We start from the raw sequence: 25,424 nt of genomic DNA, 5'->3' as shown, positions 1-25,424 counted from the left end.
ACAAACTACTATCTATTAGGCCCCAGTTCAGATGTCAAAATTCTGGTCAGTATTTCCCATCAGTATTTTTTACATCAAAAGGGAGTGAAATCTAATGCAGAGCAAATTCAGATCTTCCCATTATAGTGTTTCTCTGTAGAATCAATCTCCTTCTTTTGTCTTATACTGATAGAAGGTACTGACCTCCATAGACATTTCCGATGCTTGGAACGTTCAGCCAAGTTGTAGTTGGTGTAGGACATCTGGCTGCCAAACAGGAGGTATTAAGAGCCAATTCACATGGCCATGCTAGACATGGAAAACATTCTCTATTGATTGTGAGAAACGTCTGATATCTTGTATGCAAATGCATTTTTCTCTTATGCAGTTAGATACAAATTAAAAAAAAAAAAAAAATTAAAAATTCTACTAGGAAATGTGGTGGTAACCATTTCAAACTTTTCCAAAACCTAGATTAGAGTCCCACTTGGACGCAAGTGGAAGGATCTGCTACATAACTTCAGAAATGTTCTATATAGAGGTTCGAGTGAAGAAAAATGGATATGTAGTATGTGTGAAACTTGCTCACCATGGTGAAATCCCAAAGGTAAGATGATTTCCCTTAATTGTCAGTATGGTGTATCAATTTACGATAAATCGTCTTAAAGAGGACCTTTCACCTCCTGGGGCACATGCGGTTTCATACACCGCTAGAAACTCGACACAGTGCATTAAATTCAGCACAATCGGCTATCACGTTCTCTGTCCCTGGTGAATAGCTATCAGTGCTGGTACCGTTGCTCTTCACTGTCAGAAGGGTGTTTCTGACAGTCAGTCAGGAATGCCCTACCTTACAGTAGCGTCTATTGCGCTGTACTCTGAGAGCGGTGAGGAACGCCTCCCTCTCTCTCCTGATGGTACTCGCTCAGTCTCATGGCTGGGCGGTAGTCAACACCCCCTCACAGCACAGCGCAATTGACGCTACTGTGAGGAAGGGCGGTCCTGAATGAATGTCAGAAACGCCCTTCTGACAGTGAAGAACTACAGTACCGTCACCGATAGCGCTTCACCGGGGGCACAGAACGTGAAAGCCGTATTCAGTACACTGTCTGCTTTCTAGTGGTATATAAAACCGCATGTGCCCCAGGAGGTGAAAGGTCCTCTTTAAGTATTGGTCACAAAGTGTTAAGTACAGTGTACTAATCTTTATACAATTTTTCTTAACTGGATAGTTGCACAAAAAGGGTAATGTAAATCCATACCGAAATATCTTTGGCATATTATATTTATAAACCATTTTGTAAAAGGAAAGAAAAAAAAAAACTTCTCAAAAGAAGACCTTATGTTTTCTAAAAGACCTTTTCCATGGATCAATAATTGATCAAATGATCTTTCATTCACAATCACAAACAGATTATACTTTTATACACACAATTTCAGACAATTGTATATGCTGTATGTATAAACAGCTTGCTCAGCACTTGTCGAAGACCTGTGAGGGGAACTGCTTGTACTACCAATTACATTGACAAAAGGAATTCCTTTTATTTGAAGATTCATTGGTTGTAATGGCGTAATAGCAATTGTGATGCAAGCCCTCCTACAAGGTTATTAGATTACAATTACTTCATTGGGGGAATGAATGTGTCTGCCTAAACGCATGTAAAGGGACTGCATAAATCAACAAAATGCCTCTTTTCCTATTTTATAAACCCTTTAGATTATTTCATGTACATGTATTTAAAAGGGCTCTATCAGCAAAATTATGCTGTATGAGCCTCACATATGAGTGAATAGCCTTTAAAAAAGCTATTCAGGCACCGGTAATCTTATTTTAAACTCCGCTCCCGTTTTAAAATAAAACTATAAAAACATATATGTAAATCATACCTGAACGTGGGCGGTCGTGCACAATCAGACGTCCTCTTCTGGCACTCCTCTTCTTTCTTCTTGCAGCAACGCCCTCTCGTCCCGGGCTCCGGCTCTGCCGTGGCTTCATCCTTGCCTTCTTCTGGCTGGATTGCTTTAAATCCCGCGCCTGCGTAGTAGCGCTTCGAACTGCGCCATTTTTATCAATGGCAGTACGCAAGTGTACAACGCATGCGCCATACGCTCTTGTAGATCTAAGGGAACTGAGCATACTATACTATGTGCGAGCTTCGGCACCATTTTTATCAATGGCAGTTCGCAAGTGTATGGCGCATGCGCCATATGCTCGTGTAGTTCTAAGGGAACTGAGTATACTATGCTCAGTTCCCTTAGAACTACACGAGCGTACTGGGCATGCGCAGTACGCTTGCGAACTTCCATTGATAAAAATGGCGCCGAAGCCTGCGCAGTAGCGCTCTGGAGGGAAGCGCTACTACGCAGGTACGGGATTTCAAGCAATCCAGCCGGAAGAAGACAAGGATGAAGCCGCGGAAGAGCCGGGACCAGAGGGCATCGCTGCAAGAAGAAAGAAGAGGAAGGCGTGCCAGAAGATGACGTTGGATCGTGCACGACTGCCTACCGCGCATGCAAAGGTATGATTTACATATGTTTTTATAGTTTTATTTAAAAATGGAAGCAGGGTTTAAAATTACCGGTGCCTGAATAGCTTTTTTAAAGGCTATTCACGCATATGTGAGGCTCATACAGCATAATTTTGCTGATAGTGCTCCCTTTAAAAAATGCTTATCTGAATTTTCTTAACGCCTTCTTTTCATGACTTCCCAGATTTGCAAGGAACTACTTCTGCTTCTCAGGTATATACAGTTTTTATTACAATACGATAAAAGGTTCTGGGAAAGCACTTGATATTTCTGAACTGTAAAATATAAATTCATCCATTCTTTGCCACTACTAGGAACATTGTACAGCCAATAGTCTGGACATAATGGTGGTTCAGTTTATATGTGAGCTTTAACAGTCTGGTCACTCTGGACAGATGGTACTGGTACTGCTGTTGCTGCTTCTTCCCTCAGAGTGGGCTGGTGGCAAGCAGGACAGTCTCTATGTCCGGGGTTGCCCAATGCCAAGCTATGTGCCTCCTGGTAGTTGCTGGATGAAGCCTTTTCTGCAGCCCATGTGGCGTCCCTCTCTTTCCTGTGCAGCCCTTTCCAATAACTCTCTGCTTAGCCAATCTGTTCCTTTCTGATCCTCCTCCCCCTGGAGTAAGGAGTTTAGGGAAATGTAATCCACTGTCCCACAGAGTAAAATGTCTGCTGTCTGCTGTAATGGCTCCTGGCTTGGCATTAACTGCAGCATCTGCTCCTTGCAGGGCTTACACAATAATGAGCAAATAGCTCATATTGTTCATGTTTAGTCTGTTACCTATGATTAAACTGTCTGTAGTCTTTGCATGTATAATATGATTGATGCAGCTAAGGCTGAGTTCACTTCAATGTCTATAATAAAACAGAAGGCTAGGTAGGGGCTGATGTCATGTGACCAACTCGAACACATCCAAATGTATTGGCTGTTATAGGGTCCATTGGGTTTCCATGATGTTGTCTGTCATTTTGTTAGATGAAGCAGTGCTGCACTTTTGTGTCTGAATTTTGACATTAAGTTTGAGGCTCCTGATGAAGCCTTTGACTCAGATCTTGCAGTCTGAATATTTAATATCAATTCATCCTTTAAAGGGGCTCTGGATACTGATAATGGCTAATAAACTATACCAGTGAGCTGATAGCAGCAGCCATTGATGTCACAGATGGTCCATCCACTGTGTAGGGGCAGATTATTGCAGCTAAACTCCCACTCACTGGAGTTCTGTAGTAATCGGGAACAGCCACTACAGTGGACAGAGCAGTTTATTTCTGGTTCTATACACCGGTTTAGCTCCCATGGTGATGATATTTACTATAGGAGTTTCAGATCCCTGCTAGTCTGATATTAATAACCTATTCTGCGATAGGATCAGGTTTTGCCTTTCCCTACACGAACACTCTACTCCGTCCAGCACCCAATTACAAACCAATCTTGCAAGCAGCCAAATGGCAGTCTCTTCTACCAACACTGATCTTTTGTGATCGAATCTAATGTAACTTGCACTAAGCCATCAATCGAGATTCGTTATCCAAGTAAGGTCCTAATAAAATCAAAGTTTATTGGAAAGTGAGTCTTTAAGTTTGGATCTCACCTGGATGCTGGATCTTTCTTTGTGGATATTGTTGTGGACATTATTTCCTTAGTCAATATGTGAAATGGATCTGTTTTGTGCTGAAAAAAATTGCAACTTTTTGATGTGTAACACTTTCCCAAAATGAGCTATGTAATACTAAAAGTATTATAATTTAAACCAGAAATCTGGCATCAATGATGCAGGAAGAAATATACCAGCTACAGACTAGTATACTTTTTCCTCCAGGCATTACGGTCTGGCAGAGGCTGCGTAGATACATTTATATCGTTGAGGTGATATGCGTTGCCTCATATGAAGCAAATCTTCTGCTGACTCAGTCTTCATAAATCTGCCCTGTTGTATCCAATCAGATTGGTCAGTTCTAGAGATGAGCGAACAGTGTTCTATCGAACTCATGTTCGATCGGATATTAGACTGTTCGGCATGTTCGAATCGAATCGAACACCGCGTGATAAAGTGCGCCATTACTCGATTCCCCTCCCACCTTCCCTGGCGCCTTTTTTGCTCCAATAACAGCGCAGGGTAGGTGGGACAGGAACTACGACACCGGTGACGTTGAAAAAAGTAGGCAAAACCCATTGGCTGCCGAAAACATGTGACCTCTAATTTAAAAGAACAGCGACGCCCAGCTTCGCGTCATTCTGAGCTTGCAATTCACCGGGGACGGAGGTTTCCGTCCAGTTAGCTAGGGCTTAGATTCTGGGTAGGCATGGACAGGCTAGGATAGGAAGGAGAAGACAACCACAACAGCTCTTGTAAGAGCTAAATTCCAGGGAGAAGCTTGTCAGTGTAACGTGGCACTGACGGGCTCAATTGCCGCAACCCAGCTTTCCCAGGATCCTGAATGGAATACACTGACAGTGTATTCCCGTATACCCCATATATTCACCCCAAATCCCCGTTCCAACGGTGTGCCCCCCCACCTTCACCCCAGAAATACACTGCAAGTCCCCAAGCAATAGAATTGGGGCTATATACACCCACTATTTTTGCTACTGCCATATAGTGCCATTGTCTGACTGGGAATTCAAAGAATATATTGGGGTTACAAATACCCTCATTTCTTGCTACTGGTATATAGTGCCAGTTTCTGACTGGTAATTCAAAGAATATATTGGGGTTACGTGCACCCACAATTTTTGCTACTGGTATATAGTGCCATTGTCTGACTGGGAATTCAAAGAATATATTGGGGTTACAAATACCCTCATTTCTTGCTACTGGTATATAGTGCCAGTTTCTGACTGGTAATTCAAAGAATATATTGGGGTTATAAATACCCTCATTTCTTGCTACTGCCATATAGTGCCAGTTTCTGACTGGTAATTCAAAGAATATATTGGGGTTACGTGCACCCACAATTTTTGCTACTGGTATATAGTGCCAGTTTCTAACTGGGAATTCAAAATGCGCAAGGCTCCCGGAAAGGGACGTGGACAAGGCCGGGGGAATGGTTCTGGGGAGCAAGGTAGCAGTGAAGCCACAGGGCGTCCCGTGCCTACTCCTGTGGGGCAGCAAGCAGTGCGCCACTCCACAGTGCCAGGGTTGCTTGCCACATTAGCTAAACTGCAGGGTACAAACCTTAGTAGGCCCGAGAACCAGGAACAGGTCTTGCAATGGCTGTCAGAGAACGCTTACAGCACATTGTCCAGCAGCCAGTCAGACTCTGCCTCCTCTCCTCCTATTACCCAACAGTCTTGTCCTCCTTCCTCCCAAAATTCCCAAGCTTCACAGAACAATAACCCCAACTGTCCCTGCTCCCCAGAGCTGTTCTCCGCTCCTTTCATTGTCCCTCAACCTGCCCCTCCACGTCACGATTCCACGAACCTAACAGAGGAGCATCTGTGTCCAGATGCTCAAACACTAGAGTCTCCTCCATCTCCGTTGGATTTGGTGGTGGATGACCAGCAACCCACCCTCATCGACGATGATGTGACGCAGTTGCCGTCAGGGCATCCAGTTGACCGGCGCATTGTGCGGGAGGAGGAGATGAGACAGGAGTTGGAAGAGGAAGTGGTGGATGATGAGGACACTGACCCGACCTGGACAGGGGGGGATGTCAAGCGGGGAAAGTAGTGTGGATGTTGAGGCAGGTGCAGCACCAAAAAGGGTAGCTAGAGGCAGAGGCAGAGGTCAGCAGCTTAGGCGAAGCCAGGCCACACCCGGAATCTCCCAAGATGTTCCAGTTCGTACCCAGCCCCGAAAACTCCCACCTAGAGGGCACGTTTCTCGAAGGTGTGGAGTTTTTTCAAGGAATGCGCCGAGGACAGATATAGTGTTGTCTGCACAATTTGCCTCTCGAAATTGATTAGGGGCTCTGAGAAGAGCAACCTGTCCACCACTTCAATGCGCCGTCATTTGGAATCCAAGCACTGGAATCAGTGGCAGGCAGCAACGGCAAAGGCCGCCTGCCGTTCACACCACTGCCACTGCCTCTGCCACTGCCACTGCTGACTGTGCTGGCGATGCACTCCAGAGGACGAGCCAGGACACCACTTCATCTGCCTCCGCCACTTTGTTGACTTCTTCCTCATCCTCCCCTGTTCCTGTCTTATCTCCTTCTCCTGCACCATCAAAGGCACCATCAGGCGCTTCTTTACAACAACCCACCATCTCTCAGACATTGGAGTGGCGGCAGAAATACACTGCTAACCACCCACACGCGCAAGCCTTGAACGCCAACATCGCTAAACTGCTGGCCCAGGAGATGTTGGCGTTCCGGCTTGTTGAAACTCCCGCCTTCCTGGACCTGATGGCAACTGCGGCACCTCGCTATGCCGTCCCTAGCCGTCACTACTTCTCCCGGTGTGCCGTCCCCGCCTTGCGCCAGCACGTGTCACTCAACATCAGGCGGGCCCTTAGTTCCGCGCTTTGCACAAAGGTCCACTTGACCACCGACGCGTGGACAAGTGCATGCGGACAGGGACGCTACATTTCACTGACGGCACACTGGGTGAATGTAGTTGAGGCTGGGACTGCTTCCCAAACTGGCCCGGTGTACCTCGTCTCCCCGCCTAACATTCCTGGCAGGGACACGAGAAGAACACCCCCCCTCCTCCTCCTCCTCCACCGCCTCCTCCTCCGCCACCGCCTCCTCCTCCGCTGTTAGATTGACCCCAGCTACGAGTTGGAAACGTTGCAGCACTGGCGTTGGTAGACGTCAGCAGGCTGTGCTGAAGCTGATCAGCTTGGGGGACAGACAGCACACTGCCTCCGAGGTGAGGGATGCCCTCCTCGATGAGACGGCAATATGGTTTGAACCGCTGCACCTAGGCCCAGGCATGGTCGTTTGTGATCACGGCCGGAACCTGGTAGCAGCTCTGGAGCTTGCCGGACTCCAACATGTTCCATGCCTGGCCCACGTCTTCAACCTAGTGGTGCAACGTTTCCTAAAGAGCTACCCCAATGTTCCAGAGCTACTGGTGAAAGTGCGGCGCATGTGCGCCCACTTTCGCAAGTCGACAGTAGCCGCTGCTAGCTTAAAATCTCTCCAGCAACGCCTGCATGTGCCACAACACCAGCTTTTGTGCGACGTCCCCACACACTGGAACTCAACGGTTCAGATGTTGAATAGAGTGGTTGAGCAGCAGAGACCTTTGATGGAATACCAGCTACAAAACCCTAGGGTGCCACAAAGTCAGCTGCCTCAGTTTCACATCCATGAGTGGCCATGGATGAGAGACCTTTGTGACATCCTACGGGTGTTTGAGGAGTCCACAAGGAGGGTGAGCTCTGAGGATGCGATGGTGAGCCTTACAATCCCGCTCTTGTGTGTTCTGAGAGAATCCCTGATTGACATCAGGGATAACTCAGATCACACAGAGGAGTCAGGGATAGCATCCGATCCGTCACAGCTGGAGAGTAGGTCCACACATCTGTCCGCTTCATCGCGTTTAATGGAGGAGGAGGAGGGGGAGGAGGAAGAAGAGTTGTCCGATGATGTGATGGTGATACAGGAGGCTTCCGGGCAACTTCGAATCGTCCCATTGTTGCAGCGCGGATGGGTAGACATGGAGGATGAGGAGGAAATGGAGATTGAACTTTCCGGTGGGGCCAGAGGAGTCATGTCAACTAACACTGTGGCAGACATGGCTGAGTTCATGTTGGGGTGCTTTACAACCGACAAGCGTATTGTCAAAATCATGGAGGACAACCAGTACTGGATCTTTGCTATCCTTGACCCCCGGTATAAAAACAACATCTAGTCTTTTATTCCGGTAGAGGGGAGGGCCAATCGCATCAATGCTTGCCACAGGCAATTGGTGCAGAATATGATGGAGATGTTTCCAGCATGTGACGTTGGCGGCAGGGAGGGCAGTTCCTCCAGTAGGCGACCAAGTTCTCACCGGTCCACACAAACGAGGGGCACACTGTCTAAGGTCTGGGACACCTTGATGGCACCCCCTCGCCAAAGTGCCGCCACGGAGGGTCCTAGTGTCACCAGGCGTGAGAAGTATAGGCGCATGTTGCGGGAATACCTTTCCGACCACAGCCCTGTCCTCTCCGACCCCTCTGCGCCCTACACGTATTGGGTGTCGAAGTTGGACCTGTGGCTTGAACTTGCCCTATATGCCTTGGAGGTGCTGTCCTGTCCTGCCGCCAGCGTCCTATCTGAGATGGTGTTCAGTGCAGCCGGTGGCATCATCACTGACAAGCGCACCCGTCTGTCAGCTGAGAGTGCCGACCGGCTCACTTTGATAAAAATGAACCACCACTGGATAGAGCCTTCATTTTTGTGCCCACCTGTGTAAAGCACCCCAACATGAAACTCCATGTCTGTACTCAACCTCTCCAATTCCTCCGCATCCTCATACTCATCCACCATAAGCGTTGCACAATTCTGCTAATACTAGGCTCCCTCCACCCTGCTTTCCCACAACTCTGCTGGTTAGAGGCTCCCTCCACCCTGCTTTCCCACAACTCTGCTGGTTAGAGGCTCCCTCCACCCTGCTTTCCCACAACTCTGCTGGTTAGAGGCTCCCTCCACCCTGATTTCCACCAACTCTGCTGGTTAGAGGCTCCCTCCACCCTGATTTCCCCCAACTCTGCTGGTTAGAGGCTCCCTCCACCCTGCTTTCCCACAACTCTGCTGGTTAGAGGCTCCCTCCACCATGAATTTGCCCAAACTGGGCTGTTTAGAGGCTCCCTCCACCATGAATTTGCCCAAACTTGGCTGTTTAGAGGCTCCCTCCACCATTAATTGGTCCAAACTGGGCTGGTTAGAGGCTCCCTCCACCATGAATTGGTCCAAACTGGGTTTTTTAGAGGCTCCCTCCACCATTAATTGGTCCAAACTGGGCTGGTTAGAGGCTCCCTCCACCATGAATTGGTCCAAACTGGGGTTTTTAGAGGCTCCCTCCACCATGAATTGGTCCAAACTGGGTTTTTTAGAGGCTCCCTCCACCATGAATTTCCCAAAACTTGGCTGTTTAGAGGCTCCCTCCACCATTAATTGGTCCAAACTGGGCTGGTTAGAGGCTCCCTCCACCATGAATTTGCCCAAACTGGGCTGGTTAGAGGCTCCCTCCACCATGAATTTGCCCAAACTGGGCTGTTTAGAGGCTCCCTCCACCATGAATTTGCCCAAACTGGGCTGGTTAGAGGCTCCCTCCACCATGAATTTGTCCAAACTGGGCTAGTTAGAGGCTCCCTCCACCATGAATTTGCCCAAACTGGGCTGTTTAGAGGTTCCCTCCACCATTAATTGGTCCAAACTGGGCTGGTTAGAGGCTCCCTCCATCATGAATTGGTCCAAACTGGGGTTTTAGAGGCTCCCTCCACCATGAATTGGTCCAAACTGGGTTTTTTAGAGGCTCCCTCCACCATGAATTTCCCAAAACTTGGCTGTTTAGAGGCTCCTTCCACCATTAATTGGTCCAAACTGGGCTGGTTAGAGGCTCCCTCCACCATGAATTGGTCCAAACTGGGCTGGTTAGAGGCTCCCTCCACCATTAATTGGTCCAAACTGGGCTGGTTAGAGGCTCCCTCCACCATGAATTGGTCCAAACTGGGGTTTTTAGAGGCTCCCTCCACCATGAATGGTCCAAACTGGGCTGGTTAGAGGCTCCCTCCACCATGAATTTGCCCAAACTGGGCTGTTTAGAGGCTCCCTCCATCATGAATTGGTCCAAACTGGGGTTTTAGAGGCTCCCTCCACCATGAATTGGTCCAAACTGGGCTGGTTAGAGGCTCCCTCCACCATGAATTTGCCCAAACTGGGCTGTTTAGAGGCTCCCTCCATCATGAATTGGTCCAAACTGGGGTTTTAGAGGCTCCCTCCACCATGAATTGGTCCAAACTGGGCTGGTTAGAGGCTCCCTCCACCATGAATTTGCCCAAACTGGGCTGTTTAGAGGCTCCCTCCATCATGAATTGGTCCAAACTGGGGTTTTAGAGGCTCCCTCCACCATGAATTGGTCCAAACTGGGCTGGTTAGAGGCTCCCTCCACCATGAATTTGCCCAAACTGGGCTGTTTAGAGGCTCCCTCCATCATGAATTGGTCCAAACTGGGGTTTTAGAGGCACCCTCCACCATGAATTGGTCCAAACTGGGCTGGTTAGAGGCTCCCTCCACCATGAATTGGTCCAAACTGGGCTAGTTAGAGGCTCCCTCCACCATGAATTTGCCCAAACTGGGCTGTTTAGAGGTTCCCTCCACCATTAATTGGTCCAAACTGGGCTGGTTAGAGGCTCCCTCCACCATGAATTGGTCCAAACTGGGTTTTTTAGAGGCTCCCTCCACCATGAATTTCCCAAAACTTGGCTGTTTAGAGGCTCCCTCCACCATGAATTGGTCCAAACTGGGCTGGTTAGAGGCTCCCTCCACCATGAATTTGCCCAAACTGGGCTGTTTAGAGGCTCCCTCCACCATGAATTGGTCCAAACTGGGTTTTTTAGAGGCTCCCTCCACCATGAATTTCCCAAAACTTGGCTGTTTAGAGGCTCCCTCCACCATGAATTGGTCCAAACTGGGCTGGTTAGAGGCTCCCTCCACCATGAATTTGCCCAAACTGGGCTGTTTAGAGGCTCCCTCCACCATGAATTGGTCCAAACTGGGTTTTTTAGAGGCTCCCTCCACCATGAATTTCCCAAAACTTGGCTGTTTAGAGGCTCCCTCCACCATTAATTGGTCCAAACTGGGCTGGTTAGAGGCTCCCTCCACCATGAATTGGTCCAAACTGGGTTTTTTAGAGGCTCCCTCCACCATGAATTTCCCAAAACTGGGCTGTTTAGAGGCTCCCTCCACCATTAATTGGTCCAAACTGGGCTGGTTAGAGGCTCCCTCCACCATGAATTTCCAAAAACTTGGCTGTTTAGAGGCTCCCTCCGCCATGAATTTGCCCAAACTGGGCTGGTTAGAGGCTCCCTCCACCATGAATTGGTCCAAACTGGGGTTTTTAGAGGCTCCCTCCACCATGAATTTGCCCAAACTCTGCTGGTTAGAGGCTCAATCCACCCTGATTTTCAAAACAAATGTTGGTGCCAACCTCAACTTACTACAAGGGCCAAATTCACTGCTGGTGACAAGCTCTCCTCACTGCAAGTGCCAAATACACATGTTTCAAGGTGTTTTCCTACTGTCAGAGAGGTGGTATTGAGTGTGTAAAGTGTGTAGTTGTTAGGCTGTGATGTTGGGGTAATAGAGGGTCTTTGGTGTGTTAGATGCCCCCAGACATGCTTCCCCTGCTGTCCCAGTGTCATTCCAGAGGTGTTGGCATCATTTCCTGGGGTGTCATAGTGGACTTGGTGACCCTCCAGACACGGATTTGGGTTTCCACCTTAACGAGTATATGTTCCCCATAGACTATAATGGGGTTCGAAACCCGTTCGAACACACGAACATTGAGCGGCTGTTCGAATCGAATTTCGAACCTCGAACATTTTAGTGTTCGCTCATCCCTAGTCAGTTCCCTTGCCATCAAATTCTTTACAGTTTAAGGAATATAAAGGTGATCTCCAACTCTGGACATTGTGTTGACTAACCTTTTATTTTCCCTTTAGAGCTAACGACTTTGAAGGTTTTGGCAAAAGTTTAGAAGGACTTTTGCAAATATACAACTTTCCAGGCAACAGGTACTTGTACTGTATAGTAGCCTGTAAGATGAGAAGCCACTTTCATAATTTAAAGAGGATTTTCCAGCCTTTAAGAATTGATATCCATGGGAAGGTCACCAATTAAAGATCAGCAGGGGTCTGATCCCCAAACCTGTGCTGATCAGCTGTTTTGAAGTGATTGTGGAGATTTGTGAGCACTGCTTCTGACAGGCCATGTAATGTCACAGTTAGGGCTCGTTCACATCTGCACCCGGTCTCCGTTCATACAGGTTTCCTGCACGAAACAGAGCAGGAGACTGAAAGCCGCAGGACTGTTTCAAACCCATTCATTTGAATGGGTTTGAAAGGTGTCCGGCCGTGAGCGCCGGTGAGCGTTTTATTCTCTCCGCCGTGAAACCAGATTTTTTAAACCAGACACAGTCGGACATGCAGTACTCTGTGTCCGGTTTTAAAAAAAAAAAAAACAAAAAAAAAAACGGTTTTGCGGCGGAGAGCATAAAACGCTCATCGGCGCTCCCGGCCGGACCCGGTCTAACAGCTTTCCGTCTTCTACATGCATGCAGAAGACGGAAAGCTCAGAACGGAGTGCAGGCGCTAGTGTGAACCCAGCGTCAGCTGCCTCAAGTGAATAGGACTGAGCTGCAAAACTTGAAATAGCTGCTAAATAAATGATATATTATATACTGTATGGAGCTGTGCTTGATTTTTAGTGAAGATACCAGTGATCTGTTCACAGCTGAATTGAATCACAGAGAACCCTTAGATATCACTCATAACCATTATTGATGGCATCAAAGGGGTTATATGGCTGTGACTATTTTCACCTCTTGCAGCCAGTAGAGGAGGGGGCCACAGCTGACATCTTCTATTGATGATTAGGACCCTGGCTCAGCTACAGAGCCAGTGACATCTTCATGAATTACTATTACATCTGCTCACGGGAACAGGATCCTGCTGCTGACATAGTAGTACGTCATGGGATGGGAAATGGTTAAATAATCTACTTCAATATTTAGACTCCATATAGTAGACTCAATAGGGTTTGCTTATGAACTCCAGTCTTCATAACCCAGATGCCAGTCTCCTCATTTATGTGCAGGTGCACGCCTCTTCATAAATACGACAGCTCCTCCGCAGGGCTGTTTACCTAGGCTGAAATGTAATAGTTTTTCTGATAATTTGCATTGGTAAACTGGTATAACTTAAATGTAGCCCAACTCTCATGCCACGCTCACTATCAAGAATGAATGAAAGCTGCTATTGGCTAAGAAAGTTTTTGCTTTTAGACAAGTCATAAATGTAAACTCTGTAGCCAGGGGTGAACCTGCCCCTTTCGCCGCCCGAGGCGAACTACAGAAAGCCTGGACTGGACTGGCTTAGGTAAGCAAAAATGCCGCCCTCCCTGTTGCCCTGGCATAGCACCGCCTGAAGCGGTCGCCTCATGGGAGGTGCGGCGCTGTCTGTAGCTGCCCGATTACTACGCACAATTCTCTGAAATTCCCACTTTAAACGCTTTATTTTTTATTTCTTTCCACCCCCAGTGATGTCAAAGCCAAAATGTATCTTGCCTTGTGTAGTCTAGAAGAGGATATGCGTTCACTGTATAGTGTCAAAAGGTACTGTGTAATGTGTACAAAATTTGCAAGTGATGGTAGATTGTATATAGTGGTATTTTGTTTGTGTGATTTTGGGTTTTTTTTGTCCCCCTTCCCATTTAAAAAACAGAAAAAATATCAAAACTTTGAAGAAAAAATGTATTATTGAGGCTGAAGTATGACAAGCCTGGGTGCCTACATAAGGTTCCCAGCTATTAAAGAAAGGGTATGGGTCCCACGACAGTAAAGGTATGGGGGTATTTTTTTCTGTTCATCTTTAAAGACCCAACATGTGCAGTAATAGTATGACAGGTGTAGCAAAACCAGATTAAAGCCTTCCTGACCTCTATTTAAACTTTGGTCAAATCAAATTTTGGCTGTTCCGGCACCCTCTGGGTGTTGCTATAGCAGTGAATGGGGAATATGCGCAGGCTCTCCTATTCAGGTAATGGGAACAACACAGCAGCTCTATCCACTACATACAGTGGTTCCAGAGAAGTGCAACACCACTCTGGTTACCCGCACAATATCAGTATGAGAAATCAATTTGAGACTAGACAATCTAACTTAAGACATGGCTGCTATCGGATGAGGCCCTCTCTCCGTTGAGTGTATGGGAATTATGGAAATAGCAAGAAGTCAGAACTAAGCCTTCAGTACCTGCCTAGATTTCTATAAAGAGGTAAAACTAATAAGAATATAAAACTAATGTTGATTTTCTTAAGACCTAGAGCTAACACGACTAGGGTAGAGCACATCCTATATGGAAGAGCAGGCTTTGTGTCTCAGAGAAGTGGAGGTAAGTATTTTGTTCTTTATTTCAATTTCAGTTTATAAACCAGAGTTAATTTTTATATCTTATATCTGAAGTGCCAAGGTTGCTAACCCCTGATCTATCTACCTGGTAGAGGGCTCCTTTAGAGGAGAAGGTACTAAGGGGAGTAGTATGAGCAACAATTGTAATTGCCCACTGCCCCATAGAAGTAAATGGAACGCCGATCACTTAAGTGCACTGGCGCTCCATACACAAGGAGTTCTTAGGTGGGATCTTGGTCCTCCTGATCACTGGAGTACATGGCAATTGGACACTTATGCCCTGCCTGTGGATAGGAGATAAGTGCCCATAGTGGCATAACCCCTTTAAAATTACCTTTAATATATTCCCTGAAGCCCTGTTTACTACACTTGCAGAGGACAACTGGGATGGCTCTGACTCCATTACTTGACCAACTTCCCTCTAACGGTCCTGTATCCCATGTCAGTGGGGACTCTACAGATAATGAACCGTCACTCGGTGTTATGCTGGTGCTCGGAAATGGCCTCTCACCGCCATATTAGTATAACCAAAGAAATTTCCGGCACTCAATGGGTATGCTTCCAAAGGTGAAAATTTATTTTAACAAAAAACGTTTCGGTCTAGAAGACCTTCGTCAGTTTGTCTGCAGAAAATATACAAATATACAAATTGTGATATATATATATATATATATATATATATATATATATATATATATCTCAAACAAAAAAACAAACAACAAAACAAAACGTTGATACAGACATATAATACGGTATGTGCATGGGATACCAGTATAGCAACATAAAAGTTGGGGTATCAATTATAGTGACTCAAGGTATATTGATAAATACATAGCGTAACGGAGCTACAGGTGGACATTAAAGCAGATCATGGTATAACACGGAATCCGTGATAATGCAATGAAGTAAATGGAAGACAATACACAGGGAAAACGGTGTATCACAGTATCAATAGGCCAAGGAAAACAGTCTAGAACAATACATCAATATGTCAGTAAATAGAGGATGGGTGCCCAGCTTACTAAACAGTAACATGTAGCCTAACTCAATGCGGTATCCTAAACAATCTTACCGGTAGGAGATATGAGTAGTAGGAAGCCAAATGTGGACATGTGGGAAATCCAGGAAATGAAGATGTGCACTGTGCAGGAGAAGAGTGGCTTTAAATGGGGAATTTGGCGCCAGAAACCGTCGGGCCGGGAGCCCTGCCCCTATTGGGGGTGTGGCCCCAAGTCCAAGGGTCCCCGGCACCCCCCTAAATATATAACAGGGTGGGTAGACATTGGTGGTATACAGTGGTAATAATAGACGAGTCATTGGTGGTGTAGCGTGGAGAATTAGGCCATACGGCCTGTCAGTAGCTGTCCCGGAGTCCAAATGAGGAAGGAGAAGGTAACTTCCGGTTTGCGATCGCAAAACCGTAAGTGCGTGCGTTCCACAGTGGAACGCATCGTGCTCGCAATGTGCCGCTGCTGTGAAACTGACAGCCGGCACTTGCGAGGTAGAGACAAAGGGGAGAATACATTAAGGAGAGCTAAAATAGGTAGGAAAACATATTGTGAGAAGTAAAGAAGAAAGGGGAGGAGGAAAGAAAGGGAAAAGAGGAACAAGGGACAAAGATGGAAACAATAGAAAATTGGAATACAATTTACAAAATACATGTCAGTGGGGAGTCTGTCAGAATGGCTACAGCGGAAATAGGGCAATTAAACGTTTCAATCTTTGCAAATGTAGTAAACTGTGCTGTGGTGGACTGTTATATTGATAACAGATTTACCAGTGCAGGAAGAGCTTGATGCAATGAAGAGCTGCCGACCACCTATTGCATTTTCTGTTGGCCTGTGGCCTTCAAAGCATCGAATCTACAGACAAAGATGCCCGTGGCATGAAAGGCACAATTCCGTGACCTTTGTGCCTGCCTTCTCCAGGACAAAGACTTTCTCCTCTGCTGTGCATTTTAACTGCATCGGTGTCTCACTCTTCTTTCAGGCAAGGAATGTAATGGCAGAAGGTTATTTGAGGTTGGAATAAAAATAAAATTTATAGCTTGCATTCTTTTACTCAACCCCCAAATCCACATGAAAGCCATTGCCTGATAAAAATGATGTTACAATGTGAGCCTAAAACTAATCTCCACTAGAGATTAAGACTCCTACATAACTACTGCTCCCATATAGACAATCCAGAGAAGTCACAAGGCACTTTTTCCAGATTGATCTGGACTCTCCAATCCTTCAGGCTGTAGCCCACCTCAACTTTCACTTGCCAGCTTCTTCTGGGGCATTTACTATAATAAAGCTGGAACCACACCGCCTTAGTGGTTGTGGGTTTTTTGTTTTTGTTTTTTTCTCCCCTAGGTAGGGAGACAAAATTAAGCCATGCTTTCATGAGTACCTGGGAATTGGAATAAGTGATGCAGGTATCCTCATGGCCTTACATTTTGGTTGAATCTCTTGTATTTCATAAGACTTTCATGGGGAATTGGAATAAAAATGACATGAGTACAATGATCATAAACTTTGATTACTATGTTTCAATTGTTGTTTTCCAATACTAAATCTTCATGAAAGATTTTTTTTATGTTTGAGTTCAATGTTGTTTAGGGCTCAAATTTAATTTCTTTTTTTTTTGTCCTAGCATTGGTGTCCAACATTGGTGAGGCCTGTGCATCACCATGGATTAACACCAGAAGCCTGTGGTTAAAAAGTTTAAAAAGCCTTGTTCTTGCTTAAAAATGGCAGCAAACCATTCTTAAGAATTAGACCACTTCACTATAATTATTAAAGTCAAATTACCATCTTGGTGTGTTAAGTCAATTTTCTGCAATTTTATGTCCATTAGGAACTCCAATGAAGCTTGAGTACTACATTTCACCTTATCAAATTCTGGAAGAAAAACTAACAGGTAAAGGATATCTTGTAAACCTTTTCAAAGCTAAACTGTAAAATCCAAGTGATGGAAAACATATAATATGGATAAATGACGACGGGTTTAAATCGTTCTCCATGTTACAGGAAGAGTTCCAGCTCCCTAAAACGGATTTCTTTAAATATTTGCAGTTGCGTCATTTTTTTCAATCCTACGAGCCCTCTAGATTGACCTTTCCCAGGCTAGCCTTAAAACTGTGGAATAGGTCCTCGCCTGTTAGAGGTGGGCTATCTGTGTTTTATGGCTTTTTCTCTGTCCCCCCGGAGCGGGTCAAGCCTCTTCACCTGCTTCGTTGGGAGACGGACCTTGCCAGAACCATCCCTCTGTCGGATTGGTATACGGCAGCTGGGTTTGTTAAACGTGTATCTAAGGGGGCAGCACATTGGGAAACGGCTTTGAAAATTATGCTGAGGTGGTATAGGACTCCGACCCAGTTGGCGCATATTGATCCTTCTTGTTCTAGACTCTGCTGGAGGGGATGCGGCCAAGTAGGTTCATTCTTGCATTTGTGGTGGGACTGCCCTCCGGTACGAACCTTCTGGATAGCGGTATTTCATTTCATGTCCGCCATAGCTGGTTTTGATATCAGTTCCTCTCCTGGTCTCGCCCTTTGTTTCTTAGATATTGGTAGTTTCCCCTCGGAGATGCAGGTCGTCCTGGGTCAGATCGTGCTCGCAGTTCGGGCCATGATCGCTCGCCAGTGGAAGTCCGCTCTTTGTTTGACCTTAGCTGAACTATTTCACCATGTGAACTTGGCATGTACCTTGGAACGTTTGTTGTCTAACAAAAACCATACTTACGCCAAGTTTCGATCCCAGTGGTCTCTCTGGATTTCGTATGTGGAGTCTAATAAGGGTGTTCTTTCTCCTCGGCCTCAGGCCGCCCCCAGGGGGTCCCCCTGATTACTATTTACCTACTATGTTATTACCCCAGGTGGCTTTATTTTATTTTATCTTATTCAATTTTTCGGATGTATTTTGTGTTTTTCTGGTATTGTATTCAGGTATGTGGTTATGTTGTTTATGTCATTGTTTGGTTTTCTTGTTCTTTTCTGTTCCTATTCCGTCTCCCCTATTTCTCTTTTTCTTGTTTCTTTCCTGCTCCCTTCTGGTTGTGTTCCCCTTTTCATTCCTTTCCTGTCTTCTTGTAGAATTGGTGTCTTTGTAGCGTTTGTATATCTGGTCCTTTGGTCTTTGTATGTTCGGTCATGTTTGTGTCATTCATGGATTTGGGCTACAGCCCGGAGTTCCAGCTTGCGATTCCTATTCTACTGCTTGGACTTATGCCGATTCTTCTTATGTTTGTAATTGCTTTTTTATTATATTGTAAAAGCTTCCTTCTTTTCAATAATATGGATAAATGTATTGGTGCATGTTACAGGAGCTATTATCATATCCCATTCTAAATCCATAGCCATTAATAAGATGATGTGGCCTTTGTGGCTAAAACAACTTCCATTCTTCTGGAAAAGTTTCTACAACACTTTGGATTTTGTCTGTTGAAACTTTTTCACATTTGCATGTCAATAATTTATGTTGGTCAATAGGGCCTGGCTTACAATCTGCTAGTTATCTCATCCCAAAGATGTTCGACACAGTTGAGGTTAGGGCTCTGTGCTGTGCAGGCCAGTTAAGTTCTTCTACACCAAACTTGCCCAACCATGCCTCTTTGCCCTAGTGCACAAAGCAAGGTCCAAAGCTGGAAGAGGAATTCCTAAAACTGTTCCAGCAAAGCAGGAGTTAGACAATTGTTCAAAATGTCTTGTAATTCTGAAGCATTAAGTGTTTCCTTTATTTGTACAGTGGGAAGATCACCCACATAATAGTTTTTGAATCTGACATGGTCTTTTAGAACCGAATATCCCCAATATTACCATGGTACTATGAGAAGAAATTGATAACTTGCATGCTATTTAAAAATTGGCTCTATAATAAACTTCTTACATATGACCGTCTATTCTCATCCAAATTATAACATTGAGACCTCTGATTTAAAAAAAATAAAATAAAAAAAAATCTAAGTATCTACAAAGGTATAGAGAAGATTATACCCAAAATAGAGTAAAATTTTGGGCTAAGAAATCTAGCAACAATCCCTCTTGCCTTACTTCTTCTTTTCTAAAGAAAAAAAAAAAATTGGTCCCCCGCCCTTCCCAAAACCAGACAGCCATATTCACAGAATCCCCACTACCACTAGATAATGAACCAACCACCAGTCTATGGGTTATCGCTTCCCCACCGCCTGTACATACAGATCTCAAACCAGAATTTTTTTTATTTTTTTTTATTTTTTATCCAACACACCATAAAGGATGTCATCTAGAAACTTTTTGTGCTTTGTTAACATCTGATGTAAGACACCTTGGCCACAAAGACATATGGGACAAAGATAATCTCACCAAAGGTGGACGTACAGCTATAAGAACATTTATAAACAATATGGACATTGTAATCGGAGGAGCTGACAAAGGTGGGGGGGGATGTGATTAAAGACAAATCCAACTACATTAAAGAAGCCCAGAATATTTTGTCTCACATGTCCTATTACATACTACTAGACAAGGATCCCTCTAGTGATTATCTCTCTGCCTATACAAAATTAATCAATGATGTGGCCACACAGAACATTCTTACAAAAAAAGAAAAACGGTTTCTTCCACCAGATCATCCCAGTTTAGCACTCTTCTGCCATTTACCCAAAGTTCACAAGGATCAAAAAAAACCAACTGGAAGACCCATCATCTCTAGTATAAATTTATTCACTTGCAACCTTTCACAGTACATTGTCAAATTATAGAAGTAAGTAGTTGGTTTGGAATCCTATTTGAAAGACTCAGCTAGCCTTATAATAGATCTCTTACCCAGCAAATGGGAACCCACATACAGATGTGCTACCCTGGATGTCTTGTCCCTTTACAGTAATATTTCCCATCAAAAAGTTCTAGACTCTACTGCCCATTTCCTATCCAATGACCCTAATGTTCCACCAAAACGTCAGTTTATTTTAGACAGTATCCGCTTCATATTAGAGCACAACTTACAAACATGGAGAACCGCCATGTGTCTAGTTTTTCAAAAAAAATTTATGGGTGTATTTGATTCAGAATTCATTTATCAAATGGAGACATGGTCTGAACATGTAATATTCTTTAAGTGTTACATTGATGACCTTTTGTTTATTTGGAATGGTACATCAGATTCTTTAATCACATTTACTCAAAACCTTAAGTCACATCCAAGAATGAGATCGCCCTATCAGGGACATCGGACGAATACCAGATCGAGTACCTTGATCTAGTCCTAGAAAAAGATGGGCCCAAAATACATACGAAAATACACTTTAAAAGGGTGGACTGTAAGTTTACTAGACTATAACAGCCTCCATTTCAATGAACGGAAGAATAATGTTCCATATGGTAAGTTCCAGAGGTTGAGACTGAACCGAGAGAGAAGCATTTTGAAACACAAAATCAAATGTCACAATCGTTTCGTGAGAAACATTACTCCAGGGGGATAGTACTTTCTGCTTAAATATGTGCCAGGAACCTCTTCCAACAGGACTGTTTAAAACCATCCTCTATACGCAACAACAAAAGTGAAAATGGAAACGATAATTTTAGGTATAATTTTATAACCACATATAACACTGGGCACAACTAAATAAAGTCTGCTTTTACCAAACACTGGTCAGTCCTAGTGGATGACCCTTTTTTTAAAAAAACAAAAACAAACAACTTCTGCCCAAAAAGCCTGCTAATACCTATAGAAGGGTTAGAATCCGAAAAAACTACCTTGCCTCAAACAAATTTGAGTGCAACTGCGGTCTCCAATATGTTGGACATACTAGTATGCTTCTAAGAGAGAGAATAAGTAAACACCGGTCCAACATTGCCAAAGGTTTTCCCCAAACATAGGCACGCCACAGCTGCTCATAACTGTAATCCAAAAGAATTCAGTTTGACCCAGAATCAAATTCCTGAGAATAGATGGAATAGATTACAGCTTCTCAAAAAAAAAAAAAAAAAAAAAGAGAATATTTCTGGATATATGTTAGATACAATGGTTCCAGTAGGTCTGAACGAAACAATGGAAAGCATCTTCTAGCAGGATAAGATAATGTTTACTATGCTGCATATTTTACATCTTATATCCGTTTTTTTTCTTAATGTATCACCACGTTCATTTATTTATACAAACTAGCTTATATAGCTCACCCATCAACCTACATCTTTATTGTACGATGCTGCTAAAATGTATGTCTTCCATGCATTTTTTTTTTTCTTTTTCTTGATGGAATCCACATTGTTTTATATTAGAAATATTTTAAGCGCATAATATAAGTGCATATCTCATTTTTTTAATATGATTTATAGAAAATATATATATATATATATATATATATATATATGTGCATTCATATTCGTTCACTTACTGGTATTTTACTTTTCATTACCATATGGAGATAGGTCTTCCATTATATACGTCCTATTTCCCTACATGTGTATTAATTCTGTACTTTTTGCTAAACTGATAACCCTGAACAAATAGCAGGAATGGACTTTATAGATCTGTATTTTTTTTTTTTGTTTTTATATAGATAATGTGTTCTGTTTATTTATTTACAAACATTTTTTTTCTCACCTTAGTCACCCCCCCCCCCCCCACCAGTAATGCCAGGGGGTTGGGTTACCGGCTGTTTTGCTTTTTATGCCTTTAATTACCTGCATAGTTTGTACATGTGCTATACATCAATTTTAGACACTTGAAAAAGGGCACTGTTCTGCCCGAAACGCGTAGTGTTATGATTCAATAAAGATATTTTACCAGACCAGCACTGGTCTCTCTGTTTTTGTGGGATTCATCCCATCAATGGATCTTCCATTAGGATTTCCAGCATGGGTTAGATTGGTGGACAGGAAAAAGGAATTTGTTACCTCTAGTTATCCAGGAGTAAATACGTTGTTTTTTTTTTTGTTTTGTTTCTTCAGGTATTTATGTCACTGGCTCAAATGTATCACTAACCATAACTGGCACAGCAAAGTGGTACCGTCTTCCAGTTGCCCCATTGTTTAAACTGCGTCCTCCAGAGGAAGAAAGGTAAAGAAAGAGCCTTAGATCAAGGAACTGTTGGGCTGAGGGCCAATATTGTGGAAACACAGATTGTGGGTATTTTTTTTTTTTTTGTTTTTTTTGTTGCAGATTTAACTGAGCAAAAGCCAGAAGTAGATTCAGCAGAAGGTAGAAGTATATACTTCCTATAGATTTCCCATTCCTTTTGTAGTCATTTTTGGCTTTGGCTCAAAAAAAGCTGCTTTTCCCCAATTTGGAGGCAGTACAAAGTGTAGCTTGTTTAGTGGAGCAAAGAGTACTTCCTAATGGCAGTATTTACTTTTCTGTATGAAGTATGGACATTCTTAATTTTTTTTAAGTTTTGTGAATCAGTACAATAATGACAATACTAAATGTATGCTTTTTTTGTTTTGTTTTTTTAGGAGGGGGGGTCTATGGCAGCAACAATATCAATGTATAGAATCTCCATAAAATAGTGCAAAAAAAAAAAAAAAATTTTAAAAAAATAAGTTCTAAATCACTCCTTTCCCTAGAATACGAGAAGTAGAAAATGACTGTGAAACACATACACATTAGATATCCCTGTGTCTGAAAGTGCCCGCTCTACTGAATATAGGGTATCTGCAGTGCTCCTGTTCCGTCGGGAAGGGGTTAATAGGAGCATTGCAGATCCCCTATATTCAGCCAGACTGAATTCCAAGTGGGGGAAGGAAAAACAGTCCTCAAGCTCAGGGAAGGGGCAGACAGACAACCAAAACACCCCCTCCCCTTTCCCAGCACCCAGCAACTACTGCACCCAAAAACTCTAACCATTTAAAATGTTTTTGATTTTCCAGGAGCTGCTGCATTTCCCCCCCTCGGCTTATACTCGGGTCAATAAGTTACCCAGTGTTTTGTGGTAAAATTAGGGGCCTTGGCTTATATTCGGGTTGGCTTATACTCGAGTATATACGGTATATTCAAGTGCCTCAACTATGTAAGAGAGCACTGGGGTTAGGATTTCAGCTCTTGCTGCTCAGATCCCTACAATCTCAAACTAATTGAAAAATAGTTTTTGACTATTTAGATTGTGTTATAGCGGCTTTTTTCACCACCTTTTTATAACGAATGATTTTTTTAAAATTTATTTTCTTTTTGGACAAGATATTTCTAATAGATTTTAGGTCCGGGTCACATCTGCGTTCAGCAAATCCATTCAAAATCAGTGTTTGAAATCTTCAAAAACTGATTTTGGATGGTCCGGATTAAAACCCATTAATTTCAATGGGTTTTAAAAGTAATCCCCATGTATCAGTTTGTGCCATTTCCATCTGGTTTCCGCTTTTTTTTGTGCGTACTAAAAATAAGGTTTCAGGAAGGCAACCAATTATTTATTTATTTTTATAACATTGAAGTCTATGGAAAACTGATTACGAATTGAAAGCAATCAGTTTGTGCCCATTTTGCAATCCCTTTTTTCCTCTGCGCATGCTCAGAATGAAGACGGGGGAAGAAAAAAACCAAAAACGGATTGGTCAAACTTTGCAAGCGGGCGGATACCAGACACAGATGTGAATCCAGCCTTAGAGATATACAATAAGGCTCTGTGTATGTTGTGTTTAGGCCTTTCATCAGGTTTTTTCATATACTTTAGGCTACGTGTAGGGACACAGTGTACACTTAGCCTTATATATACAATTAAGACTTAAAAGCAAGTCTTAACAAAAACTGGGGAGAATTATTAATTTATTTTTTTTTCTTTTTTCTCTCTTAGCCCCCCTGAACTTTTAGCCCTTTGTGAAAGAGGTATGAAGCTGCCAGCATGTTTCCTCCTAAGATTTGAGAATCCAGAGCCTATTCTGCTATGTATAATTGAGGAAATCCAAAAAGAAACTGGTACAAGTGTTTCTTTATTCTAAAAATTTTCACTTTTAAAGTTTAAAATGTTTTTTTTTTAAAAAAATCTGACTTGTCTACTGATTATTCCTGTCTCCAGGATTTTACCCAACACATTGCTTTGTCTATCTTGCTACATTTTGTCTCTGAAAAATGTCTCCTCTTTCCCACTTTAAAGGGATTCTACCACTAAAACACATTTTTTTTCTAGTTAACACGTCGGAATAGCCTTTAGAAAGGCTATTCGTCTCCTACCTTTAGAAGTGCTCTCCGCCGCGCCGTTCGTTCAAAATACCGGTTTGTACCGGTATGCTAATTAGTTCTCTCGCAGCGATGGGGGCGTCCCCATTGCAGCTCGAAAACCGACCGCAGCGCCGCCTCTATGGTCTTGGGTATCCTCCCCTTGCTTCTTCAGCGTCCTGTCGGACGCCTGCGCAGTACGCTCTGTTCGGCGAAGATTGCCGAACGTACTGCGCAAGCGCGAAATTGCGATCCCAGCCATAGTGCGGGCACTGCAATTTCGCGCATGCGCAGTACGTTCGGCAATCTTCGCCGAACAGAGCGTACTGCGCAGGTGTCTGATAGGACGCTGAAGAAGCAAGGGGAGGATACCCAAGACCATAGAGGCCGCGCTGCAGTCGGTTTTCGAGCTGCAATGGGGACACCCCCATCGCTGCTCCTGCAATGGGGGACGCCCCCATCGCTGCGAGAGAACTAATTAGCATACCGGTACAAACCGGTATTTTGAACGAACGGCGCGGCGGAGAGCACTTCTAAAGGTAGGAGACGAATAGCCTTTCTAAAGGCTATTCCGACGTGTTAACTAGAAAAAAAATGTGTTTTAGTGGTAGAATCACTTTAATGTTCTGTTGAGCCCAAATAAGGGTTAGAACAATGCTTGATAAGTGCCCCCCTCATCTATTTACTTAAAAAAAAAAAAAAAAACCCTGTTCATTTTGGGATTATGTTGTTGGAAGTGGA

Source organism: Leptodactylus fuscus, chromosome 4 (genome assembly GCF_031893055.1).
Source record: "Leptodactylus fuscus isolate aLepFus1 chromosome 4, aLepFus1.hap2, whole genome shotgun sequence".
In the NCBI taxonomy this organism is placed as follows: domain Eukaryota; kingdom Metazoa; phylum Chordata; class Amphibia; order Anura; family Leptodactylidae; genus Leptodactylus; species Leptodactylus fuscus.
Note: the sequence above shows the minus strand (reverse complement) of the source record.